This window comes from Piliocolobus tephrosceles, chromosome 1 (genome assembly GCF_002776525.5).
Source record: "Piliocolobus tephrosceles isolate RC106 chromosome 1, ASM277652v3, whole genome shotgun sequence".
Taxonomy (NCBI): Eukaryota; Metazoa; Chordata; class Mammalia; order Primates; family Cercopithecidae; genus Piliocolobus; species Piliocolobus tephrosceles.
The window spans coordinates 16,973,104-16,993,972 of record NC_045434.1 but is presented as its reverse complement, the minus strand read 5'-3'; positions in this window follow the sequence as shown (position 1 = coordinate 16,993,972).

The window sequence follows — 20,869 nt, the reverse complement described above, 5'->3', positions numbered from 1 at the left end:
AATCACAGGCATCAGTTCATTTCTATAAAACCAAACATACATTTGAAAAGTTAATAAATTGTGATAGTTTGTCCCCAAAATGGATGTGCCATTGATATCTTCACCAGTATTGTATGCGTGTGTATCTTCCCTTCCTCTTAACAGCACTGGGTGTTATCAAACTTCATATTTTTTGTCTATCTGATAAGTATACATAGCATTTTGTTTTAATTTGCATTTCTATAATTGAGAGTGCACTGCCATTGATTTATTGCCAATATCTCTTTTTCAGAGATCTGTCTGGTTATACTCTTGCCCATTTTTCTTTTAACTTTTATTTTCATTTCAGAGGTTCATGTGCAGGTTTGTTATACAGGTAAACTGCATTTCATGAGGTTTGGTGTACAGATAACTCCATCATCTGGGTAGTACACATAGTATCTAATAGATTTTTTTTTAATCCCTTCCTTCCTCCCAGCCTCCACCCTCAAGGAGGCCTGTGTGTCTGTTGTTCCCCTCCTAGTATCCATGTGTTCTCATTGTTTAGCTCCCATTTAAAAGCGAGAACACTCCGTATTTGGTTTTCTGTTCCTGTGTTAGTTTGTGATATGGTTTGGCTGTGTCCCTGCCCAAATCTTATCTTGAATTGTAGCTCCCATAATTTCCACTTGTTGTGGGAGGGAGCTGTTGGGAGATAATTGAATCATGGGGGTGACTTCTCCCATACTGTTGTTGTGCTAGTGAATAAGTCTCACAAGATCTGATGGTTTTATAAGGGGAAACCCCTTTCACTTGGTTCTCATTCTCTCTTTGCCTGCTGCAATGTAAGACGTGCCTTTCACCTTCTGCCAAGACTGTGAGGACTCTCCAGCCATGTGGAACTGTGAGTCCATTAAACCTCTTTTTCTTTATAAATTACCCAGTCTCAGGTATGTCTTTATCAGCAGCATGAAAACGGACTAATACTGTTTGCTTAGGATAATGGCCTCCAGCTCCATCCCTGTTGCTGCAAAGGACATGATCTCATTCTTTTTTATGGCTGCATAGTATTCCATGGTATATAGAGTACCCTATTTCCTTTACCCCGTCTGCCATTGGAGGGCATTTAGATTGATTCTATGTTTTTGCTGTTATACATAGTACTGCAATGAACATATGCATGCAGGTGTCTTTATGGCAGTATACACCCAATAAATGGGATTTCTAGGTCAAATGGTAATTCCGTTTTTAGTTCTTTGAGGAATTGCCACACTGTTTTCCACAACGGCTGAACTAATTTACACTCCCACCAGCAGAATATAAGCATTCCCCTTTCTCCACAACCTCACCAGCATTTGTTATTTTTTGAGTTTTTAATAATAGCCATTCTGACTGTTGTGAAATGGTATTTCATTGTGATTTTGATTTGCGTTTCTCTAAAGATTTGTCATGCTGGGAATTTTTTCATATGCTTATTGGCCGCATGTATGTCTTCTTTGGAAAAGTGTTCAAGTCGTTTGCATGCTTTTTAATGGGGTTCTTTTTTTGCTTGTAAATTTTTTAAATTTCCTTACAGATTCTGGATATTAGACCTTTGTTGGATGCAAAGTTTGCCAATATTTTCTCCCACTCTGTAGGTTGTCTGTTTACTCTGTTGATAATTTCTTTTGCTGCGCAGAAGCTCTTAAGTTTAATTAGACCCCATTTGTCAATTTTTGTTGTTGTTGTTGTTGTTGCAATTGCTTTGGCATCTTTGTCACAAAATCTCTGCTAAGTCCTATGTTCAGAATGGTATTTTCTAGGTTATCTTCCAGGGTTTGCATGGTTTTACACTTAAGTCTTTAATCCATCTTGAGTTGATTTTTTTTTTTTTTTTTTGAGATAGAGTCTCACTCTGTCACCCAGGCTGGAGTGCAGTGGCGCGATCTCAGCTCACTGCAAGCTCTGCCTCCCAGGTTCACACCATTCTCCTGCCTCAGCCTCCCGAATAACTGGGACTACAGGGGCCCACCACCCCGCCTGGCTAAATTTTTTTGTATTTTTAGTAGAGATGGGATTTCACCATGTTAGCCAGGATGGTTTTGATCTCCTGACCTTGTGATCCTTTCCGCCTTGGCCTCCCAAAGTGCTGGGATAACAGGCGTGAGCCACTGCGCCCAGCTGAGTTGATTTTTATATGTAGTATAAGGTAGGGGTCCAGATCCAGTCTTCTGCATATGGCTAGCCAGCTATCTCAGCACCATTTTTGAATGGGGAGTCCTTTCCCCATTGCTTGTTTTTGTTAACATTGTCAAAGATCAGATGGTTGTAGGTGTGTGGCATTATTTCTGGGCTCTCTATTTTGTTCTATTGGTATATGTGTCTATTTTGTACCTGTACCATACTGTTTGGGTTACTGTAGCCCTATGATATAGTTTGAAGTCAGGTAATGTGATGCCTCCAGTTTTGTTCTTTTTGTTTAGAATCACCTTGGCTATTTGGGCTCTTTTTGGTTTCATATAAATTGTAAAATAGTTTTTTCTAATTCTGTGAAAAATGCCATTGGTAGTTTGATAGAAATAACATGGAATCTGTAAATTGCTTTGGGCAGTATGGCCATTTTAATGACATTGATTCTTCCTATCTATGAGCATGGAATGGTTTTCCATTTGTGTCATCTCTGATTTCTTTCAGCAGTGTTTTGCAATTCTCACTATAGAGATGTTTTATCTCCTTGGTTAGCTGTATTCCTAGGTATTTTATTATTTTGGTAGTAATTATGAGTGGGATTGCATTCCTGGTTTGGCTGTTGATTTGGATGTTGTTTGTGTATAGGAATGCTATTTATTTTTGTATGTTGATTTTGTATCTTGAAACTTTGCTGAAGTTGTTTATCAGATCAGGGAGCTTTTGGACAGAGGCTATGTGGTTTTCTAGATATATAATCATATTGTCTACAAACAGTAATAATTTGACTTCCTCTCTTCCTATTTGGATGTCTTTTCTTTCTCTTGCCTGATTGCTCTGGCCAGGATTTCCAATACTATCTTGAATAAGAGTGCTGTGAGAGATGGCATCCTTGTCTTATGCCAGCTTTCAAGGGGAATGTTTCCAGCTTTTGCCCATTCAGTATGGTGTTGGCTGTGGGTTGCTATAAATGGCTCTTAATATTTTGAGGTATGTTCCTTCAGTGCCTAGTTTGTTGTGGGTTTTTAACAGGAAGGGATGTTTAATTTTATCAAACACTTTTTCTGTATCTACTGAGGTAATCATGTGGTTTTTGTTTTTAGTTCTGTCTGTATGACAAATCACATTTATTGATTAGCATATGTTGACCCAACCTTGCATCCCAGGGATAGAGCCTACTTGACCATGGTGGATTAGCTTTGAGATGTGCTGCTGGATTTAATTTGCTGGTATTTTATTGAAAATTTTTGCACCTATGTTCATCAAAGGTATTGACCTGACATTTTCTTTTTGTTGTGTCTCTGCCAGGTTTTGGTATCAGAATGATGCTGGCCTCATAGAAAAAATTGGGAATTAGTCCCTACTCCTCAATTTTTTAGAACAGTTTCAGTAAGAATGGTATCAGCCCTTCTTTATATATCTGGTAGAATTTGGCTGTGAATCCATCTGGTCCTGGGCTTAGTTTTTGGCTGTAGGCTTTTTATTAGCAACTCAATTTCTGAACTCATTATTGGTCTGTTCAGGGATTCAATTTCCAAGTAACTGTATGGTTTTGAATGATTTTCTTAGTATTGATTTCTATTTTTATTGCACTGTGGTCTGAGAATGTGATTGTTTCTATTTTTTCAAATTTTCTGAGTATTTTTTATGTCCAGTTGTGTGGCTGATTTTGGGGTATGTGCCATATTTGATGAGAAGAATGTGTAATATTTTCACATTCTTTTGGGGTGGGTCCATTTGGTCGCGTGTTGGCTTCAGGTCCTGAATATCTCTGATAGTTATCTGCCTTGATGATCTGTCTAATGTGGTCAGTGGGGTGTTGAAGGCTCCCACTTATTGTGTGGGAATCCAAGTCTCTTTGTAGTCTCTAGGAACTCGCTTTATGAGAGATGTGCAAATCTTCTGTTCCCTTGGACACAGAGAGGCTATTGTACATTAGGTCTCAGGGGATAGGGAAGCCTGAGGAGAGAGAGAGAGATGGGGGCATAGCTGACTGGTGGAGCATACAGAGTACATTTATCAGTTAAGTTTGCCATCTTATATGGGTGCAGTTCATGATGCCCCAAAATAATTATAGTAGTAACATCAAAGATCACTGATAACAGATCACCGTAACAGATATAATAATAATGAAAAACTTTCAAATATTGTGAAAATTACCTTTATCAAGTTTTGGCATATTATCCTAATTTTATTAATATATTAAAAGTATTATTTCTTATGTAAATATCTTTAAAACAGGTCTAAAATAATTTATTATATATAATCTTTAAAATTTATAATAAAAAATGCTGAGGCTAAGGACAAGAATGAAAGTGATGAAATAAGAATGTCACAATGTTTTATTGCATTCCAGAAGGACTAAATGCAATAAATCAGGAATATGTAGCTATATAATACTTCAGTTTACATTCAATTGATATTATGGTCATTCAAAGGATCCGGAATGATTTAAATCCTGGTGAAAAGAAGTGGAATGCCATCTCATTGCCTTTCCAATTTCTAACTTTCAGAATTATGTGGAAGGTATGTGACATATTTATGTATATTAACTCAATATGCATATCTGTAACATAAATTTTCTATATACTGAAAATGTATGTTCAAAGGTGAGAGAAAAATTTGTGTTCCATTCTTTACTGGAAATCAGAACACAGTAAAATAAATGCTTATTAGGTAAATGTTGTAACTTTAATGGTTCATTGCAACTATCATTTAAGCATCTCTATGTATCAGACACTTTCCATACATCATCTCACTTAATTAGCATCGTTATACAGATGAGGCCCAGAGAGATAAAATTATATGCTTGAAAGCATAAGCTTTAACTCGCTGGCAGAGTCAGTATTCTAAAACAGGCTCATTTAACTCCCAAAACTATGCTATTTCACTTCACATTTTGCTCCACAGTGCTGCCTCTAAGTGTGTCCTACTCCAATACAAGGACATACTTTGGCTGCTAGTGATCATTTCAAATATCTGTATTTGAGTATGGAATGTCTGGGACTATGTGTAAACCGTAACAGTCATAGACTTTCTCGTTATACAGGTACCTGTTAATCACTGAGAACCAAGAAAACTTATTGTGAAATATAAGATATGAGAAACTACATTTTCAGTAGACTTGAAAGCAGCACAAAGTATGGCAGAAACTCATACTTTTACAGGCTTATTTAGGCATTTTCAAAAGAAGCTGTTAAAAATTAAAGGTATTTCATTTCTCTGACATGCCAGATAAGACAGCATGTCTGTTTTCTTTCGCAGAGCTCTCAACAGTTTCACCAAAACCAGAGGCAGATTTGAGATCAACATCAGATGTTCTCCAGCTGACATTAATCTGTCCATCACTCAATTCTGAGTCAAAGCGACAGTATGACACAGACTCCTAAACTTGTATAAACTCCAACGAGCTCTGAGGCAGGTACAACAGCTTTGCTCCATGCAGTAGTGAGTGGAACCTTTGGACATGAAACATGTCATATTCATAGAAAAGTTGCAGGGGAAGTTTCTGCTTGGTTCATGTCATAATAGAGTCATTTGTTTTGCCCAAACAAGTTGATTTACTTAGGGATTTATTGGTTTACCCGGGCCAAACACGTTGGTCAAACCTGCTCTGAGCCCAGCAGAAATAGGCCATGCAGTTTAACAGTAATAGAGACAAAAATAAAACTTGTTTGAAGTCAGGTAGCTTGACTAATCATGGAAGGAATTTGTTCTACACTTGCACACACCCTTCATCAGAACTTGCACTTAGACTCTTTCGTCAATTTAAAATTAAGAATGGCAGAGATTTTCCATTACAGATGGTTGAGTCTGTTCTTTTAAAAGTATCTTATGACAGAGTTAAATATAGATCAAAATCACGTCAATATATAGTTACCAAGTTATGTGCAAGCACTATGCTTTAAAGAGAAAAACAACAAAAAGGAAAAAGGCATCTCCTGTATTTAGGGGGTTGGTAGGGGTGCTTGGTCTATGAAGCCCTATTTCAAAGAGTATAAATCCATGGAGATCTTTTAAGAGACAAACTGAACTTCTAAATAACTATCTCTCTGGGTTTCTTCCATCCAAAACACAGTGTCTGACAATCTAGTTTATTTTCGAAACTGGAGAAGAGAAAAAGGCCTAGAAAATTTCTGTCTCCTGATAAGAAAGTGACTAGCGCAGACTGCTGGCTCCATCTCACCAAGTCAGAAATGAAAGCAAAGCAAGGATTTGATGACTCAACATAAAAATTGCGCTACCTGACTTCAAACTATACTACAAGGCTACAGTAACCAAAACAGCATGGTACTGGTACCAAAACAGAGATATAGACCAATGGAACAGAACGGAGCCTTCAGAAATAATGCCACACATCTACAACCATCTGATCTTTGACAAACCTGACAAAAACAAGAAATGGGGAAAGGATTCCCTATTTAATAAATGGTGCTGGGAAAATTGGCTAGCCATAAGTAGAAAGCTGAAACTGGATCCTTTCCTTACACCTTATACGAAGATTAATTCAAGATGGATTAGAGACTTAAATGTTAGACCTATTACCATAAAAACCCTAGAAGAAAATCTAGGTAGTACCATTCAGGACATAGGCATGGGCAAGGACTTCATGTCTAAAACACCAAAAGCAACGGCAGCAAAAGCCAAAATTGACAAATGGGATCTCATTAAACTAAAGAGCTTCTGCACAGCAAAAGAAACTACCATCAGAGTGAACAGGCAACCTACAGAATGGGAGACAATTTTTGCAATCTACTCATCTGACAAAGGGCTAATTTCCAGAATCTACAAAGAACTCAAACAAATATACAAGAAAAAAACAAACAACCCCATCCAAAAGTGGGGAAAGGATATGAACAGACATTTCTCAAAAGAAGACATTCATACAGCCAACAGACACATGAAAAAATGCTCATCATCACTGGCCATCAGAGAAATGCAAATCAAAACCACAATGAGATACCATCTCACACCAGTTAGAATGGCAATCATTAAAAAATCAGGAAACAATAGGTGTTGGAGAGGATGTGGAGAAATAGGAACACTTTTACACTGTTGGTGGGATTGTAAACTAGTTCAACCATTATGGAAAACAGTATGGCGATTCCTCAAGGATCTAGAACTAGATGTACCATATGACCCAGCCATCCCACTACTGGGTATATACCCAAAGGATTATAAATTATGCTACTACAAAGACACATGCACACGTATGTTTATTGCGGCACTATTCACAATAACAAAGACTTGGAATCAACCTAAGTGTCCATCAGTGACAGACTGGATTAAGAAAATGTGGCACATATACACCATGGAATACTATGCAGCCATAAAAAAGGATGAGTTTGCGTCCTTTGTAGGGACATGGATGCAGCTGGAAACCATCATTCTTAGCAAACTATCACAAGAAGAGAAAACCAAACACCGCATGTTCTCACTCATAGGTGGGAACTGAACAATGAGCTCACTTGGACTCGGGAAGGGGAACATCACACACTGGGGCCTATCATGGGGGGGGGGAGGGGGGAGGGATTGCATTGGGGAGTTATACCTGATATAAATGATGAATTGATGGGTACTGACGAGTTGATGGGTGCAGCACACCAACATGGCACATGTATACATATGTAACAAACCTGCACGTTATGCACATGTACCCTAGAACTTAAAGTATAATAAAAAAAAAATAGAAAAATCTAAAAAAAAAAAAAAAAATTGTGAGAAACCTCAGTACAGACTAAAGGATTCATTACCTTGTGTGAGGAAGGGGATGACCAGTGGAAGCCTCAGCCTGGTGAGGAGAATGGACTGGGGTGAAGGGCAACTAAAGGAAAAGGCGTAAACCTAAGGACGGGTTTTTAAATTCTAACCCTGCTTCTCTCCCACATTGCCCTGGGAAGACCATCACGGAAGCAATCGCTGGCCAGCTGGTATCTCAGGATAATACCCGGGCAGCCTCGAGGCCCTGCCCAGGTGAGGAGAGGCGCTGATGAAAACAGATGCTAGCTAATCAGACTTTTTCAAACACTCACACCTGCACCACCTCCCTCTCCAACCACCAAGACTTGCACATTACACTCTAAGTAGAGTGTCTCTTCCCAGCGTGCAGAGTCTATGACTTGAAGAGCAAATCCCTGATCAAAGGAGTTTGCCTGTGTGGTGGCAAGAAGCAGGGCTGAGACCAGCCCCTTCCTGATCCCTGGCGCTCTCTGCCCCGAGGCTCATGTCTTTTATTACTTTACAGTCACCAAAAGGAACACAAATTAGGCCATGGGCTTTGGCCCTTCCCTAATTGGAAAAATAACAAAACTGAATTGCATACACGACCTGAATTTCGAAAGCAGAATTGTTAGTACAGATAGGCTCTGAATTTAAAAATAAGCAACAAATATCCTCACGGGAGATATTAGTAATATGAAGCTGGTAGAAAAGGTCAAAGAACAAGTAGAAATAATAGGTGTGAACAATATAACACAATAGATAATAATAACTAGCATTTATATATTATTTACTATGTACCAGGTAATGCTCTATGTGCATTCATATACGGTACCAATACATTTAACTCCCAGAACAATCCTCCAAGGTAGGTACTATTATTATTTCTACTTTTCACATGAAAGAATTGAGGCACAAAGAGGTGAAGTAAATTGCCCCAGGGGAAGCTAGGATTTAAACACAGATATTGTGGTTCTGTGAAACAAACAGCAGATGGATAGAGCCAAAGCAGGAATTAGTAAGCAAGATAAATAGAAGAGAGAAGAGAATAAAGGTAAGTGAAATGAAGTGTAGCAGTGCCAACATCTGGAAAACAAGCGAAAAGAAACAAACTAAGGAGATAAAATATTTGAAGCTAATGGTGGTAAATTCCTCAACATTAAAGATGGAAGACTGGCGATTTAAAGGGCTCAGAGAAGGCTAAAGAGGAGAGAGAAGGAAAAACCTGTACCTAGATACACTACAATGAAATGTAAGAATAGCTGGCTAACACGGTGAAACACCGTCTCTACTAAAAATACAAAAATTAGCCGAGCGCGCTGGCGGGCGCCTGTAGTCCCAGCTACTCGAGAGGCTGAGGCAGGAGAATGGCGAGAACCCGGGAGGCGGAGCTTGCAGAGAGGCGAGATCGCGCCACCGCACTCCGGCCTGAGCGACAGAGCGAGGCTCCGTCTCAAAAAAAAAAAAAAAAAAAAAAGAATAGCTAAGATGAATACAACGTTTAAAACCTTGTTTTTCAAAGAAACAAGAATTAGATTGACACATATTTTATCGGAATGTTGGACACAGGAAGGTAATGAAGTAATAGAAGTGCTGAAGAAGCATTTTGTGCCTAGAATTTTATATTCAGCCAAATTCTCATTTAAATGTGTGTAATAATAATATTAAAGATAGTCTCAGGCATACAACAGGTTTGTCACACAAAAAGTTATTTAAAAAATATTACTGGAGGCAAGGCACGGTGGCTCAGGCCTGTAATCCCAGTACTTTGGGAGGCCGAGGCAGGCAGATCACCAGGTCAGGAGATCATGACCAAGCTGGCCAATATGGTGAAACCCCGTCTCTACTAAAAAATACAAAAATTAGCTGGGCGTGGTGGTGGGCGCCTGTAATACCACCTACTCAGGAGGCTGAGGCAGGAGAATCGCTTGAGCTAGGGAGGCGGAGCTTGCAGTGAGGCGAGATCAGCTACTGCACTCCAGGCTGGCGACAGAGTGAGACTCCGTCTCAAAAAAAAAAAAAAAAAATTACTAGAGAAGCAGTCAAATGAGAAAAACTCAAGGGAATGCTGCAATAGATCGAAAATATAGAGATTGAATTGATAATCTGATAAAAAGGGAAGGGCAAAAATTTTTTGAAAAACATTTTTAAAACCTCACAACTAAAATTGTATAAGAAATGTGAGAAGCTAAAATGCTTGTCTGAGCGGAAGATATAGATGCGGATAAGCCTAAGAAATCAATTCAGTTGGGTTAAGAAAAGGACAATCATCATAAGACAAAAAGTAACAAAAGGATAACACTTAAACCAATAGGAGAAAATTTGATCCAACCAATGAAATATAAGAAAGAAAATTTGATCCACCAATGAAATATAAAAAGACAGTACTAGCTGAGTGCATTGCTCACACCTGTAATCCCAGCACTTTGGGAGCCCGAGATGGGTGGATCCCTTGCCTGGCTGACAGAGTGAGACCCTTTCTCAAAATAAATAAATAAATCAATAAAACAAAAATTTTAAAAATAATGAAGTGAAAACTGTTACTAAAGAAAAAGAAGTTCATGGTTAAAGGAAAAACAGTTCAGTTTAACAGCAATATACACACACCTCATGGGCTAATTATTTTGGTGATAAATTCCACCAACATTTCAGGAAGAAATGATGTTAGTTTTACACAAATTTATCCAGAGAAATAAAATATGGAAAGAAGAACCACTCCCCAATTTGTCTTATGAAGCCAGCGTTGCCTTGATACCCAAACTCGAAAAAAGAAATCCCCTCCCCAAAAAAAAGAGAGAACAAAGAAAAATTAAAGGACACTTTTTTTTTTTTGGAGATAGGGTTTCATTTCTGTCACCCAGGCTGGAGTGCAGTGGCATGATCTTGGCTCACTGCAGCCTCAACCTCCCTGGCTCAAGCCATCCTCCCACCTCAGCTCCCCAGGAAGTGGAACTATAGGCCCAAGCCACCACGCAGCTAATTTTTGTATTTTTTGTGGAAACAAGGCTTTGCCATGTTGCCCAAGCTGATCTTGAACTCCTGAGCTCAAGTATTCTACCCGCCTTGGCTCCCAAAGTGCTGGGATTACAGGTGTTAGCCACCGCGCCCGCCGACACTCTCTTTTGTAAAGACAAATGCAAAAATCAAGACTTGTCATGAATTGTATGTCTATAGCCTGTACTGTTTAAATTACTTTAACTTTATAGTAAGTCTTGATGTTTAGTACAGCAAATGTTAAACCAAGCTTTCACTACAGAAATAAACAGAAATTTATAGGCACTCATTATCCTTTTAGACAAAGCTGTATTTGCTTTGCTGTTGTTTTTCTTTAAGATTTTTGCAACTATTTCACAAACAGAAACAAAAATATTTAAATTGTTAATGGAAATTTCAGTTTTCTTTAGTCCCTGGCTACTCCAAGTACTGTTGCTGTGAATGAATGTTCTTTTATGAGACTCTTGGTGGGTGAATGTACCAAGAGTGAAACTGCTAGGTCAGGAGATATGCACAGGTTCAACTTCAACAAATAATGACAAAATGTCTTACAAAGTGATTGAACCTCACTTGCAGAGGGCACATGGGCCTAGATGGTCACAGGTAATGACATTTTACCATTGTGTACTGTGTGTGGGCTGCTATCTTCTCATCTAGGAATGTAAAACAGGACTCTCTTTTGCTTTCATCTTTTCCTCATGACCAACTCTGTGTTCTCTACAGTTCCCTGTGATTCACTTTGTGGTTACAATTTCTGAATCAGTTGAAGTTCTTGTGTGGCAAGCAATAGAAATGGACTCTAACTTAGATAATAAGAAAGAATTTATCTGAGGTTCTGACGAGCAGCCAGCATCAAAATGAATGATGAACAATGAGTCCTTGGGGAGAACAGGAACCAGTGCAGTTTTAGGGATTTTATCCTTGGGAAGTCAAGCAAATGACTCAGCTACAATCATTTTTCCTCCCAGGGTGTGTCTGTTTCAAAGTCAAATTCCATAAGAGATAATAGATTGATTTAGGATGATATGGCATAGAGAAGAACAAGTGCCTAAAGGAAATGATATTGAGCATGGCGAAACAACATATTACATAATATAATAATATAAGAACATCTAACAATACATTCTAATATAAGTACTTTTGGAAAAATAAAAAAATCCAGAAAATGGGGAGGATAGGAGCCTACTATGTCCCACTAACAAAAGATATTCACTGTTATTATTTTTCTAAATAATGTTTTCATCAATAGATTAGGAAAGCTGCCATAGACAATTTGGAACAATTCAAATGTATACAGAAAATTGAAAAAGCCAATAAATATGTAGATATAAACAATCTTTACGTTTTGGTGGTATTCATGCCTTCATTAAAGATCTTAAAGTCGGCCAGGCACAGTGGCTCACGCCTGTACTCCCAGCACTTTGGGAGGCCAAGTCAGGTGGATCACCTGAGGTCAGGAGTTCGAGACCAGCCTGGCCAACGTGGTGAAACGCTGTCTCTACTAAAAATGCAAACATTAGCTGGGCGTGATGGCACATGCCTGTAATCCCAGCTACTTGGGTGGCTGAGGCAGAATTGCTTGAACCCAGAAGGTGGAGGTTGCAGTGAGCCAAGATCGTGCCGTTGCACTCCAGCCTGGGCAAGAAGAGCAAAACTCTGTCTCAAAAAACAAAAAACAAAAAACAAAAAACAAAACAAAAAAAAAAAAAAACAAAGCAAAACAAAACAAACAAAAAAAATTAAAGTTAAAAATTTTTTTTCTGGCTGCGTGCGGTGGCTCGCACCTGTAATCCCAATACTGGGTGGCCTAGGTGGGAGGATCACTTGAGGCAAGGAGTTTGGGACCAGCCTGGGCAATATAACGAGTCCCTATCTCCACAAAAAATGTTTCAAAATGAATTAAATTAAAAAAATATTTTTTTCTAATCACAAACATAATACATGCTGGGTTACACTACAGAAATACATACAATATGAAGCAAACATCTATAATTCTGACTCCCAGAATCACTGTTAAAAGTTTATTTTTTTCCGTCCTTTCTTTATATGCATATATTGTTACTATTTTAATGAAAATTGGACTCTATTTTTCTTACATTAAATACTATCTTACTTTTATGCCACTGAATTCTCTTATCTTGAAAACATCTCCATGTTAGTACATATAGTTCTAACCTCATTCTTTTAACAGCCCTGTATTATCCTACTGAATGAATACACCATCATTTGCTGAACTAATCCTACTGATGGACATTTGTTTCAGGTTTTTCACTATTCCTATTTCAGTAAAAAATCCTTGGCCATATATTATGCTGACTTGTGTTTCTGAATCAGTATTTCCATAAAAATGCACATATTTAATAGATTGATATCATAGCATATGTGAACTTATATCTTGCTTTATAAGTTTGCATATTACAAGCTTTTCAAATATTATCAAAATCTGAATAATTATATTAACTCATGAACCATGTATTAATATTTCATTTCATGCAGGTGTCATGAGTTAATATAATTATTCCCACATTTGAGGGTTTTAAGTTATTCTCAAGTACGATTAATAGAAGTAATCCTGCATTGAATATTTCTGTATCTAAAGCTTTATTTGCGTCTCTTAATAATTTTAGGGGAGATTCCTGGGAGTGAAATGGTTGGAACAAATAATAAGAACATTAAAACAAACTTTTTTTTTTAATACTGTGCAGAACGTATAGGTTTATTACATTAAAACAAACTTTTAAAACTTTTAGATTCAGGGGTATATGTGCAGATTTGTCACATGGATATATTGGGTAATGGTGAAGTTTGGGCTTCTAGTGTACCCATCACCCAGAGAACATTGTATCTAATAGGTAATTTTTTTTAACTCTCACTCTCCTTCTACCCTTCTACCTTTGGGGTCCCCAGTTTCTATTACTTCCATCATTATGACCATGTGTACCCATTGTGTAGCTCCCACTTTTAAGAACATACAGTATTTGGTTTTCTGTTTCTGAGTTATTTCACTTAGGATGATGGCCTTCAGCTGCATCCATGTTGCTAAAAAAGGACATGATTTTATTCTTTTTTATGGCTGTATAGTATTCCATGGTGTGTATGTAACACGCTTCATTTATCCAATCAACCATTGATGGACACTTAAGTTGATTCTGTGACTTTGCTATCATGAATAGTGCCGCAATAAACATATGAGTGCAGGTCTTTTTTTAATGTAACGATTTCTTTTCCTTTGGGTAGATGCTCGGTAGTGGGATTGCTAGGTCAAATGGTAGTTCTATATAGGAATTTTTTAAGGCTCTTGACATATATCTATAAATTACTTTGCAAAATGGTTGTAGAATTTGGATTCCATTCACCAATATATGTGCATGTATTGCTTGAACCCTTATCATTGATTTTACTGTTTTCTTTTTCTTTCTTTTTTTTTTTTTATTTTTGAGATAGAGTCTCGCTCTGTCACCCAGGCTGGAGTGCAGTGGCGCGATCTCGGCTCACTGCAGCCTCAACCTCCAACGCTCAAGCAATCCTCTCACCTCAGCCTCCCCAGTAGCTCAACCACCCCACCCATTTTTAAATTATTTGTAGAGACAGGGTCTCAGTATGTTGCTCAGGCTGGTCTTGAACTCCTGGGCTCAAGCTAACCTCCTGCATCAGCCTCCCAACGTGCTGAAATAACAGGTGTGAGCTACTGCACCCAGCAGATTATACTGTTAATATCATTTTCTGTGCATAGCTAAAAACATAAGTATGATTATACTGTCTCATTTATTCACTTAGTATAGTAATATAAAAATTTGCCAATATGTTTCAAGTTGTTGGTAATTTTTTTTCATATTATACCACATAGGTAGACCATGATTTTGTTCATGCCCTTAGTGATATTTAGACAATTTCTTGATTTGTTGTTACAAATGATGGAAGTCTGAACATCTGAAGACATTTAAAAATGTTAAAGTTAGCATGATTCTCTTGATAAGTGGACCAAAGCAATGTCCTAGAGGATAGTGATTATGAACAACATCTCTGCAGACTGAATTCTTGCACAAAGCTGTTGAGCTGACAGCCTTGACTTAAGAAGTATGTTCTGGTGTTCCTGTGAGGTAAAAGTAAACTACTTCTGATGTTCTTTTCTTATTTGTGGAAAGAAAAATGAACCAGTCAGATCAATGGCTATAATTTCAGATGCTGGGGGCTGTGTTGATTTACTTGAGAAAGGAGACTCTACTAGAATACCTGCAATTGGAATCACTGCCTAATTAACACTCTCACCGTCCAAGACTCATTTTGCACTGGCCAAAGAAGGAAGTTAAACAGGGATGTGCTAAGAATAGTCGTTCCTGTTTCTTGCAAGTCTTTGATGATGGTAATAGCCTCAGATTTCTCTAGGAATGTAGTATTGCTTTGGCTTTGCCTTTTGATAGGAAGAGCTTCAAAGATTTCCACTTGGTCCTTCCTACAATTATAGTATATATTTCAGAGATCAGAAGGTCAAAGTGAAAATTCTGCCAATTGTTGAGGACTTGTATTCCAACTATATATTTATTTATTTAGGAAGTGACAATAGAATGGGCTAAGAGTCCCATTGAGTGCACCATGAGGCATACAAAAAACAAAACAACAACCTTGTTCATCACCTAATCCCAATAAACTCCCACACTCACCATGACCATAGTAGCTTCCTGGATCCCAGTTAGTCTGTGCCATAATAACCTTGGTAAATGAACACAAATCCCTAAGTGGAAGCCTCGGAGGATAATTTAAAGAATGCACTAGTGATGTTATTGCTGGTGTCTTCTTCAAGAATATCTTACCATGCTTTTCTTCAAAGACCTCTAAGTCCTGAATTTATTCAGGAGGAGAATTAGATGAGAGACAGTGTTGTTCAACCAAGGAGGCTCACATGAGGCTCTATCTGCTAGGAACTTAGTGGGCAGTTTGGTCCTAGGGTCTATGTAATCTAGAACCATTCTGATTATTACTCTTACCCTGCTGTCTATTATAATAACCATGCCCACCTTGCTTTTTAAATTATTATCCCATAAACCTCACTGAAACCAAAAAGCCCATGTCAATGGCAGAATCAACTATCTGTATCCCCAGACTACTAAAAAGAGTCCTCTTATTGGACGTAGTTAATGATGGCTGAGTAGACAGATTTGATAAATCCATTCTAAGATTCCCATATTCTCTCCTGTGTTTAGTAGAAAAAAATTTCTTGCAACATTATTGCATTTTGTTTTTGGCTACTATTGAGTCCTGTTTTTAGATAATCGAATACATAGACTACTAGAGTCACTCATATCTGCTTGAACACCTTTCAGTAAAGGTGTTCGATCTTAAATTATTCCCCTTTGCCTCGTCTAACACTCTAAGAATGCATTATCCTTGATATTCTTCAGGTTCTTGCCATATAAATAAACAAAATTGTTTTGTTTTATGAGCCTTCTTCTTTAGAGTTTGACTTTATAATTGGCCTTCATGTGCCTGGTGCAATTGGCCCTAATTGTAGATACAAAGGCAAATTAGTAGTGATAGAAATGGGTCATGAGACAATTTGGCCACCCCCTACAAGGTACGTGTCTGAAGCAAGGTCGTGATAAGATCTTCAAGCAAAACAAGAATAGCCTCACTAGATGTGTGGGTTGGCAAATTCCAGCTTGCAAGGAATGTGCAGTGGAGTTTGGAGTAACCTAAGTCACCCAAATTCTCCTCTCTTTCCTCATTTCAATTATCAGGGTCTTCCACTCTATCCCAATCACTGCACTAATTTTGCACGAGATCTGGTAATGCTGTAAATACAACTTACTCTGCAATATTGTAGTCCATAGGTTCAAATTTTGAGTTTGATTTTGTCACTTCAGTTCTGAGGCTAGTAACCTAAATGATCTCTTAGCAGTTAAAGCCAGCCCTTAGTTTTCTGTTTGGAGCCAACAATTTTTATCTTAAGCTTGTCATTATCTTTCTTTAAAGTTCAGCAGCACTTAAGGAACCATGCCATGTGTCCCCCAAAACCTTCCGTCAATGGGGACTTCATTACAGTTGGCATAGGAAATAACAATAACTCTTTTGCCTCTATATGCTATAATCTACCTGAGAAACACTCTCTTTGAATCCTCAGTGTCTTCAGATCCAACTAAGCTCAATAATCACTTCCTTGAGGATCTGTGCCCTGAAACTCTTCTTCATAACACTTTCTATACCAATTAACAGTTTTTCATTGCAACTATGCACTCCTTTTAACTAGTTTGTCAGAAAAGGAATTTATTCAGGGATTTGAACTGATCTAAATGGAAAAAGTAATTTTGATAAGAGGAAGATGCTGTTTACCCAACTACAACTCTTGAAATCTACTCATGTGACTTTATACATAGAGAATATTCTGAAAATGCACTTGTTAGCTTCCCCTCTCCCCCAAAAATGGCAAAACAAATTTATGAAGTAAAGTCCATTCCTCATTGCTAATTTCCTTAAAGGCTAACATCCTCCTACCTTAGCATTTAAAAAATTGTATGAAAGTCATCAGTGAGGTCCTTAATTCTCTGTGTCTATCAGTTACCTACATGCAGATATCTTTTTCTTTTTGTCTTCTTTTCAATCCAAAGTTTGTGATATCTATTCTTGGGCACCTGGAGAGGTTCAATTTCTTGGAAAATTCCTCTTTTGAAAGGAATTTTTATACCACTCAATGGAAACGGAAATAAAAATATCACAAATGATACCACAAACCACTGTTCCCTGAGTTCAAGATCCTTTTAGTATATTTCTACCCTAGTTCACAGTCAATATTTTCTCCCTAGTTATGGACAAACAGCAAATACAACAACCACCATTATACCACAGATACAATTGCACGGTAAAGAAAAGGAAAAAAAATGTTAATGTAAGATGCAGCAGGCAAAGAAATAGAGGTAGAGCCTATAGTTCTTTGTACAGCTGATCTTGAGGCTATAACTGGTATTTTCCTCTCCTACCACCTATTCCATGTTTTGCCTATCTTTGGCTCACACTAAAGCTGGTTGAAGTTCTTTGCTTGATGGGGCAATGCACACCTTTATTTCTTGGGGGCTTGAATCCTTAGTGGTTCTGCCTGTGATGGGTTGCTATAGTCAGCTGATAATTTTCACCACATATACAACAAAGGACCCCTGGGGATCTCTTGTGATCCAGCTGTACTTCTCCCAGCTTCTATTGTGAAACAGTGATCCTGTTTCCTTTCCTTTTGGTAGCCAAGGTCAGTTAGCAGGTGTCCGCCTGCTGTGAAGCCCCCACAGCCCTGCACAGGGTTTCTTAGTTTCATAGCTGCTATGCCATTGACAGTTTGGATTGAAAAATTCTTTCTTATGTGTGGGAGGTTGTCCTGTGCATTGTAAAATGTATCCTTGGCTTTTATTCACTAGATATTAGTAGCGACCCTATTCCCACTCCTCAGTTGTGACACTAAAAAGGTCCCCAGACATTGCCAAACATCTTCTGAGAGGAAAATCACCTTTTTCTGAGAACCACTGGGTTAGTGGTTTGAAGAGCCCTAAAGGGACAAATGAGGGTCTCAAGTCAGTGTTACTTCATGAATGCTCTTCTTCCCTGTTCTATCACTTCTTCACCAGGAAAGCCTATGCTTGGAATGGTGAAGATCCTTCAAATTGCAGTCATACCAGAACTACTGAAGGGCAATTTACCAGGAGAGTATGAAGGGGTGATTCATTCAAGGAAGGGATGCTAAGCAGAATTGCATATTAAGCAATACACTTGTCATGGAAAACTCGAGCTCTAGAGAGAGGAAGGAAAAAAATCACCATACCCCAATATTAAAAAACATTGTTAATATTTTTCTAAATAATGCTTCCACCTTTATAATGCATACTTATTGTAAACAATTTGGAAAACAAAAATGAAAATAACATGTCTCATAATTTTATCATCAGAAAAATACACATTTAACATTAAGATATATTGCGGCCAGGCGCAGTGGCTCACGCCTGTAATCCCAGCACTTTGGGAGGCCGAGGCAGGTGGATCACAAGGTCAGGAGATCAAGACCATCCTGGTTAACACGGTGAAACCCCGTCTCTACTAAAAACTACAAAAAACTAGCCGGGCATGGTGGTGGGTGCCTGTAGTCCCAGCTACTCAGGAGGCTGAGGCAGGAGAATGGCGTGAACCCGAGAGGGAGAGCTTGCAGTGAGCTGAGATCAGCCACTGCACTCCAGCCTGGGCAACAGAGCGAGACTCCGTCTCAAAAACAAACAAACAAACAAAAAAGATATATTTGCTTTAACCAAAGTTAAAACCTCTATATTCTATTGTAAAAGTAATACTTGGTTACTGTCATATCCAAGAATTATAGGAATACATACCTTAGAAAGTGAATGTTCTTCCTATTCCTGATCCCCAGATATAACCACTGTTAACATTTTGGTGTATTCTTGCCCGTATTTTTTTCTACATGTAACCCAAATTACAATTTAAAAAATTCATGAATAACTCCTTATTCTAAATATTCTGTTGCAACTTGCCCTTTTTTCTGATGAGATATCTTGAATACCTTTTAATGTAAATACATAAATTCACCTCATTCTTTTGAAAACCAGTATTGTATTCCACTGTGTGAGTATAACCAAATTTACTTAATGTATTGGTGGACATTTAAATAATTTCCAATTTTTAGATGCTATAAATAGTGATGCTAAGAGCATCTAATATATGTGGGCATATAAGTTATTGTTAAAACTAATATAAAACAGTAAAGGCCAGTTGCAAAATATAAGAATATTGTAGAAAGAGGAGGGGAGGGGTATGTGACTTTCCAGAGATTGAGCCATATTATAAAGTTATAGTAATTAGGCCAATGTGTTGTTCGTAGAAGGGTAAGCAAACAGACCACTGGAACAGAACAGGAAACCTAAAGACAGACCCATGTATAAACGGGATATATAACCACTCTGTTGTTACAAATCAGTGGAGAAATGATAAAATATTCAATATGTGGTCCTGGGACAATCATTTACCAGTATATAACACCAATTCCAAGTGGATTCATGATCTAAGTGGAAAAAGAAAAGATTTAAAAGTTTTATGAGAAAATACAGGGTAATACTATTATAATTTTGATATAACACAGAGTTGATTAAATAAGGCATAAAATTGGCCGGGTGTGGTGGCTCATGCCTGTAATCCCAGCACTTTGGGAGGCTGAGGCGGGCGGATCATGAGGTCAGGAGATTGAGACCATCCTGTCTAACACAGTGAAAGCCCATCTCTACTAAAAATACAAAAATTAGCCAGGTGTGGTGGCGGGTGCCTGTAGTCCCAGCTACTCGGGAGGCTGAGGCAGGAGAATGGCGTGAACCCTGGAGGCGAAGCTTGCAGTGAGCCAAGATCATGCCACTGCACTCCACCTTGGGCAACAGAGCGAGACTCTGTCTCAAAAAAAAAAAAAAAAAAAAACAAGGCATAAAATATACAAGTTGAAAAGATTGATACATTTGATTATATTAAAAATTTTAAAACTTCCTTTCAACCAAAGTTACTATAATAAAATTAAAAGGCAAGGAACAGATAGGGATAATATATTTGCACATCATTTGTTTATTCATTTATTCTTTCAACAAATATGTGGGGTTTTTTTTTTCTTTTTTTTTTGAACCAGAGTCTCACTCTGTTGCCTAGGCCAGAGTGGAGTGGCACAATCTTGGCTCACTGCAACCTCCGCCTCCCAGGTTCAAGCGATTTACCTGCCACAGTCTCCCAAGTAGCTAGGATTACAGGCACATTCCACCATGCCCAACTAATTTTTGTATTTTTAGTAGAGATGTGGTCTCACCATGTTGGCCAGGATGGTCTCGAACTACTAACCTCAGGTGATCTACCTGCCTTGACCTCCCAAAGTGCTGGGATTACAGGTGTGAACCACCACGCCCGTCCTCATTCGACAAATGTGTACTGAGTGTGCAGTATGTACAGCTGCTATCCTAGGCAGTGGAGATATTCCAAAGAAAAAAACCGACAAATCCCTATTTACATGGAGTTTACTTTC